Source organism: Athene cunicularia (genome assembly GCF_003259725.1).
Source record: "Athene cunicularia isolate RWA chromosome 5 unlocalized genomic scaffold, athCun1 chr5_part1, whole genome shotgun sequence".
NCBI classification, from domain to species: Eukaryota; Metazoa; Chordata; class Aves; order Strigiformes; family Strigidae; genus Athene; species Athene cunicularia.
Genome location: NW_020799101.1, coordinates 37,150,309 through 37,157,988, shown reverse-complemented (window position 1 = coordinate 37,157,988; position 7,680 = coordinate 37,150,309). Strand labels below are relative to the sequence as shown.

The following is a 7,680-nucleotide window of genomic DNA, read 5'->3' as shown; positions in this document are numbered from 1 at the left end:
GGCCTGCCACCGCGGTCACTCGGGGCCCCCCCGCCGCACCCGCGGCCAGCCCCGCGGGGCAGCCAGCACCACTGCGCTGGGGAGGCGACGCGGGAGCCAGGGCACGGAGGCAGCGGGGAAGAGGGGAAGGGACAGAACAAAGGCAGAGCGGAAAACTGAAAAGCAAATCGTAGCCACCTCCAAAGTGGCAAACTGGAAGAAAACAAAAGGGAGAAAAATCAAGTGGAAAGGATTAAGATTTTAACAGAGGCATAATTATGGCAAAGCTCTTGGGTGGGGAAAAAAGTATGAACGTTAGAACCGTGACACCACAACACAGGAACAGCAAGTGTACGGCCAGCTGCCACCTTCAGGTCTATCATCACCATGTCTTGAGATCAAGATTGTCAAAAACCAAAGTTTCCAGCCCACATTCCATTGCAACTGAAAGGGATCTGAGCACCCTGTGTCTTCCAATTCCTTTGCAATTCCCAGTATTTCCTAACTTTCGTGCTGTTAGAACCCCAGCTAGCTGCATCTGTTCTTCGAGACATTAAAACCACAGGAAATACTGTTATAAATTGCTTTGGCAATTTGACAGCGTCAAATTTAATTTTGTTTTAGCTTTGCCACTTGTAATCCTGAGGGTAGGAGGATCTCTCTAGCAGTGACCTGGTATTTAGTAGACAGATTGTCCAAGGGATGCAGTAAAGCAGCTAATGGCTGTCACCGGGGAAAGCCTCTATAGAAGCAGTGTTTTTTCTGTCTAGGTGAATGCTCACTTTTTTTTCCATACTTTTTTTTAAACTCTGGAATGCGGTAGGGACCAATTGATAGCAAACACGGAACACAGCTGTTTTCCAGAAGAACACTTATCTGAGCAAATAAGGCACTCTCCCTGTCAGAAAAAAGATGACCAGGCCATTAAACAGCTGCTTGTTCTACAGGCCTGGTCTAAGCCAAGATGGTGCAATCATGTCTGGTGGGGTCACATGAGGAAAGTTTGTTTTCCATTGACTTGGGTCTGTGTTTTGAAGGTACAAATGTTTTATACCTGAGAGTTACAGCTTCCGTACAATAAGTCTTTCTGCAAAGACACTCGATCCTGCTCTACAGTGAGGAAATTTTTATCCATTTTTATATTTATTCACACACACACACACACACCCCCCTCCCTCCACATTTGCTCTACATGGTCACTGTTATCTAACAAACCTGGACAGCCACTTGGAAGGCTAATCCCACATTTCCTGTTCAACCTGATGGACCGCTCGCTCCTTAATTCAGCAGCAGCATTTCTGTAATTACAGGGCCAGAGAATTAGGGAACTGATCCAGCTGTAAACTAGTTCAAGGAAAAAAGTTTACATCTGGGGACATGACAGACTTATTTCAAGGCCCAAGTGACTGGAAGGAGACCCAAGCAGCTGATGTGGTTGGGCTCCAGGATCCAGCTGCCCTGCTACGGGGTAGACAAATCATTCTTAAGAGAACTCAAGATGAACCCAGAATAGCAACCAAATCTGAACAAACCTGTAAAGTTTGTTCATAGCTGGATCCATTTGTAATTAACTGGCATCCACCCAGAAATCTGAAACAGGACATTTTTTCCTTTTACAATTTTTTTTTTTTTGTTTCTAAGGTAATAGGAGCTTAAGTGTAAAGTTACAAAAGAGAGGAAAACAATAAAATACTCCAGCATTTATTACACAGTGAAAGTATTACAGAGAAGATGCTATATAATGGTACCCCTGAGTCTAGTTTTTCTACAGTAACAGAACTGTATCCTTGGCTGCATTTAAAGCCTTTATTTTTCATGGCATCACTGACATAAACAAGAGTCCTGTAAACCACAAGTATCTTTAACAGCTTATATGACTACCTACACGACCATTTATTAAAGTATAAAAGTTAAGTTAAAAATAAATGAAAACAACTGATGCATGAGTGCACTCTGGCAAAAAATAAACAAGTTTCCAGACCCTGATTGGGACATTGCTGAAGATGAGAAGGTAACCAAGGGAGTAATCACCAACCACTGGCTTAGCCTTACTTATGAGAAATCTGTTGCAGCAGGTAACTGGAAGCCTTTACATGGCAAACAGCAAGATGTACTTTTCTTTCCGTCTCTGTAGCCTGATCTGAGATCTCTGTTGAGGTCCCTGTCAAAAGATTAATTTTTAGCCCAATTTCCTAAGGAAAGCAGGCTTATGCAATTACTGTCAATTGTTGTTTCTGCCTACAGGTCCCCTTTCTTCCCTCCTTTCCTTGACCAAAAAGCATGTTTAAGCCATTGCCCAATTCCATCTACATTTGAACAATGGTAACTTCTATGAAATACAAAGCCAAATCAATGAAACAGATCCTAATAAAGCTGTCACTGATAAAATAGCAAGCATGTGCAGACACTGCTGAACATACATGTGAATCCACACAGCAATGCCACATCAGGTTAACCTAGGAAACCAGGCTTTGCTTGTTCTGCTGATCAAGATATTAAAAAAACCCAATATATAATCACATTAGCTCACCCTTTAACAGGGAGAAGACTAGGGTAAATGACTCAGTGTTCAAAGGTAAATCAATGATTGTAGAATATGAGAAGAAAGAAGCTCCAGTCAAGACTTAAATTGCTGTTAGCAGACAATAAGCAGAGAGCTGTGTGTAGTCCCCGCTAGCTCATTAATAACTCTCTATTTGGGGCCCCATCCCAAGCTACAGGAGAAAGCCAAATTCACATTTCAACTCCTAATGTGATTTATCTTCAATGTCAACACCAGTAACCCCATGACTACATATTCAGCAAGTCATTTTGAGCAGGGTTTGTTCTAACAGGGCTGATACCAGGAAGGCAGTAGGGCCACTTCTTTCATCAAAAAGTCTGAATGAGATCAATCAGCTGTGAGGCCACATCCTAAAGGTGGAGTTCCACATTGCAACAAGGTGGATAGAAGAATTAGCTCCTGGTGAAAAGGAGATTCTGCTTCCTCCTTCTACCTGTAGGCATTCTTCTGATGCCCCACTTCTGCAAACACTGAAGCCAGTTTGATTCAAGCAATTAAGCAAGCAGGAAGCTAGCACCACAAAAGCCCAGAGTTTTCTTCTGGTTTAACTCCTTGAACTATCTCACCATAGAGCCAGATCTCAGTGAAAAACATCCTGAATCAAAAGATGAGTCGGTGGTAACTTACTGGTAATTCACTGCCAGGTTTCACAAAGAATCTGAAAAAAATGCTCAGAGGTGTGAGCTACCAGATTGATCCTATGAGGATGAATTGTATTAACACTGATCATCATCAACTTATTTATTAATTGCCAGCTCTTTCATTGGTTATGTAGGAATAGAGAGGAATTTCACAATTCCGTTTCTTGAAGAGCTGCTTAATTTATCCCAGTGACTCAGTTCCAGAAGGCACACAGAAGGCCTCACAGTTCATGACTGCTAAGAATGTGACATCCCTCATCTCCCAAAACTCTGCTCCCCACAGGGCACTCCTGACTAGCCTGTGCTAGACACTTCATGAACCAAATGAACTCCGTAAAACAGCAGACAAGCAGGTCCAATAAGTAGCAGCATCAGCACAAAGAAAGGGACAGAACACGTGACTGAGAAAAATAAATCCACCTTTCAGTGGCCACAAGTCATTAGACTGGCTCAGCAGCATGTTAAAGCTACATCTTTAGCTGAACAGCTCTAAGGGGAGACACCTGAGAGAACAACGCTTGTGCTTCCCACCTTTCTGGTCCATGAAATTAGTGAGGAAAAGAAGAAAAGCCCAGAAACCATCTAATTGCCACTAGAGGGAATAAATTTCATAAGCAAAATTAATTTTTTTTAAATGATATGGCTAAAATATGACGTAGTCTAATTGGTTTACCCTCCTTCGTTTCCATTTCCCTTCAAAAATAAAAAAAAATGGTAAAAATAAATTAATAAAAGCCTTGACTCAGACCCACTTTCCTAATAACTGCTCTCTCTCACTTCTAGACTCACTCCATAGACACCTTAACTATCAGTGTCCAAATTTCTCCATTTCTACTCTGGATTAACCAAAACCATTCAAAGGTTCAACAGAGCTGAAAAAAAAAAAGTATTTAAACCTCATCCTCTCTGACTTAACACAATCAATCATGCTTAACACCTTTTTTTCACCTAAGCCATCCTTCCAAGTATTCGATAACAGAGCTGTATCATTGGTCTTCTCCTTTTATCCTCCCATCATTATCTCTAAATTATCTCATCTGAAATAGAAATACAATTAACATCTCTCTGCAGATGATTTACAGATCTGCTCCTTTCCCCAGAGTGATCTCCCTCTATCCAAACCCATATGATAGCCTTTTTCTCTCTTCTGTGCATGACTAGCAGAAAGTTAAGCTCAGCAGAGCTAAAACACGGTTCTTTCTCTTCTCTGAAAGCCCTCTTATTATCTTTGTGAGTACCTGCAACTTGAGCTTGTATATCAACCTTCAGCTCTGAAACCTCTTTGTAGATCCTAGCACTCAGGGTACATCTAAGTTTTAGACTTCTTCTATATTGCATCTTTAAGACAAAGGCCTTTGATCCATCTGTGCAACTAAGACCCTTGTTGAGGTCTCTTGCTTCCATACCTAGACTGCCCCAATACCTCTCTCTCTTCAGTAGAGCCCATAACACATCAACCATCAACTGCTGTAAATGTCATGATCTGACAATAAAGCTGACTGTAGGCTTCCTTTTAATGATCAAATACACCACAGCCATCAAACAGAAACCACTCACGCAACTTAACTTACCCTGCCAATTCAAATTTGTTCAGAAAAAAATGCTGAAGGGATAATTTTGTACCAGCACACATTAAAACCAGATCAGGTATTGTCAGTCCTTCCAGAGGCAGAACAAAAACTCTGTAGCATGGGCAGGAGCTAATGCAAGAGCAATGTGACACCATGGTCATACCTGATCCAGATCGATTTAGCACTGCTGGGAGACTGGGTTGTGCACAGCCCTGGCATAGCAACTGAAACCACAACCCAAGATTGTTTATGTAGATCATTACTCTGACCACATCACTTCTCCATTTGAAGTATTCTACTAGTTCCTTCTTCCGTATTACATCAAACTCATCTTCATTTCCAAGTGCATCTACAGAAAGTCATCATGCTGTTCATCATCTCCCATTTCCTTTCCAGTTGACTCCTTCCCTCTATTCCCTACTTGCTGAAATTCCAGTCAGAACATGTTTTGTGTTTTATTTCATGCTACTTTTGAGGCATGGAGGAGACTGTGAACACCCTAGAGAATGAAGCTGCTCAAGCAGTATGTACAGACCCTGACTTACTCTGCCTACTGAGTCTGGCCAGGCTTAATCCAGTTTGGCTGGTGACATCCAGTCTCAGTACAGCATCTCATGTCCTAACACGCCCAACAGAACAGTAACTTGATGAAGTCCACTCTATTTGACTAAGTACTGTCCATACCTCAATTCCATTCCAAGTTGCAGAAGGCTCCTATTAAAGTAGAAAAAGATGTTTCATTGATGCTACTTCAGCATGACTCAGGCCAATGGCGTATGTGTTTTAAAGAGGTTACAGCACTCCAGCATGATTAACACAGCAAGATGTTATTTTCAAAGGAAAATGTTACCAGTATAGGTCATGAGAATTTCCTGAGGTGTTATATTCAAAATTAATTTAGACAAAGGAATCAGAGAGTGAAAAGAATGCTTGCCAACACTTTTTTTTTTTTAAACTTCTATGGTCATGTGAGAGAATATTGCATTTAGCAGAACAGATTGGCAGTCTTCTATAATTTTTCTTTCAAATTCTGACAACATGGTATCTTCTTTCTGATTGCTTTCAAATGTGATTAAAAAAAACCTCAGTTAAACCTTTCCTGAAAATCCTAGAACTGGGGGTTTAGGAAATAATTTTATTTCTATTTGTTCATGTAAGTACACAGCTTTCCTAGAGACTAGATCCAGACCATGGAGGAAAAATACTAGAGATTTTATTGTGTTGCATTTCAAATTGAAGGCTCCTACACCTATTTATTTCAATACAGAAACCAGAAGACATCTAAACTGAACACCACTTCAGGAAAAAAGTGAACCACATGTGACAAAAGTGACAGCTGCAGCGTTCACAGCCAGGTTGGACGGGGCTTTGAGCAACCTGGTCTAGTGGAAGGTGTCCCTGCCCATGGCAGGGGGGTGGAACTTAATGATCTTTAAGGTCCCTTCCAACCCAAACCAGTCTGTGATTCTATGATTCGGTAATTTATTTCTGGAAGGCTCTCAGATCATATGATGATGTGAGCGGTACGAAAATTATAGAGGAGAAAATGGAATACAAACTGATGGACTCGGTTTAGAGTCTACGGGTAGAAAAACATAATGCCGCTTACCTATGTTGGGAATTCAGAAGCAAGCAACAGTTTCTGATATAATTGTAATGTTGCAGAATTCCATGGCATGCAAGCAAAAGAGCTATAAAATATGATTTATACCAGTGCAATTTACCTGTGTCTGAAGCTAAGGTAATAACCACAAATCATGATGGACAGGGTCTTTGCCTCTCTATACTGAGACTTGTTAGATATTTTACATAGCAATAGTTGGCCATCAACAACTGTAACTAGAAAAAACCTTCATATACCTCAGATACAAAGAGATTAACTAGTTGTTTTCACTTCAATATCAGCATTGTTAATTATCATTCTAACAGAAAACAGTTAACAGAATGTGTCTGGATATTCCTCTCAAGTTGTTATTATTGTATCCGCAATTAAGTTCTGACGTTTATACCTACTGATATCACATACGGAAAAAAGTTATATAAAAAAGTTGAAATGTTGAGAAGTGTTCTGTTTTTTTAATACATTTTCTTACTTTTTTTCCCCCCAATTAAAAGGAAAAGTTTATTTTTTTCTTTTGTTATATATGAAAAGTAACACTATGGTGTTGTCAACTAAAAAGCATGGTTTGTACAATTTCAAATTCTTTCTATAATCTTAATAAAGAAGAAACCCAAAGCACTTAACTGACTTTCTAGAATGTAGTATTTTCAATTTCAACTGAAAATCTGTCACAGGAGCACAGCAGCAGTCTCACAGCACTCAGAAATATTGCCATACCACAGTTTATGTCAGGAAGGGTTCTTCTGTTTGTTTGTTTGTTTTAAAGTTTGGAAACTCTTAAGTCCCAGCAGGTGCAGTTTCACACAAAGAAGGCCAGGACTGCCAGACTAATTCCTCATATTCCAAAAACTAAGTACTGGTGCCAGTTCACCTGCATCTGTGGGGAAATACTGACCTGAAAGTTTCAAGCTGCAGGTCAGGACTATTCACCTTGTGCGCAGGGAGTGTGCGGTCAGATGCTGCAAGGTGGGAGCAGGGGATCTGTGCTGCACCCCCCGGACGTTACTCTGGAACGGCACTCCTGGTGTCTGACACGGCATCAGATGTTGCACGCGAAGGACAGAACCCTGTGAAAGACAAAAGGTTAATTTTTCCCCACCAACGCAGGGGTTAGGGTGTTGTAAAACAGCGAAGGACAACAGAGAACAGTTCCACCTGTTTAGCCCACTGCCTTTTCGGGCTTTGTTGATACCGAAGGGTAAGAGAAGAAAAGCCCCGGTCTTCTGGGGCTGCAGAGAGATCTACTTACTTGAGAAGGAACAACCCTCCTGTTTTCAGCGTTGCTCGCGTAGGAGCAGGAGTAAA

The 7,680-nt window shown here is 41.0% G+C and overlaps 1 protein-coding gene across 1 annotated transcript in view; it reads right to left on the bottom strand.

Annotated features, from left to right (window-relative positions):
• Window positions 1-7,680, bottom strand: part of EXD2 (exonuclease 3'-5' domain containing 2) — a 20,575-nt gene extending 12,895 nt beyond the window's left edge. The window contains exons 1-2 of the mRNA XM_026849556.1: window positions 7,625-7,680; window positions 7,306-7,442 (exon numbers count right to left, since the gene is read on the bottom strand). The gene's annotated coding sequence lies outside the window, so the exon portion shown is untranslated. The remainder of the gene's footprint in view (window positions 1-7,305; window positions 7,443-7,624) is intronic.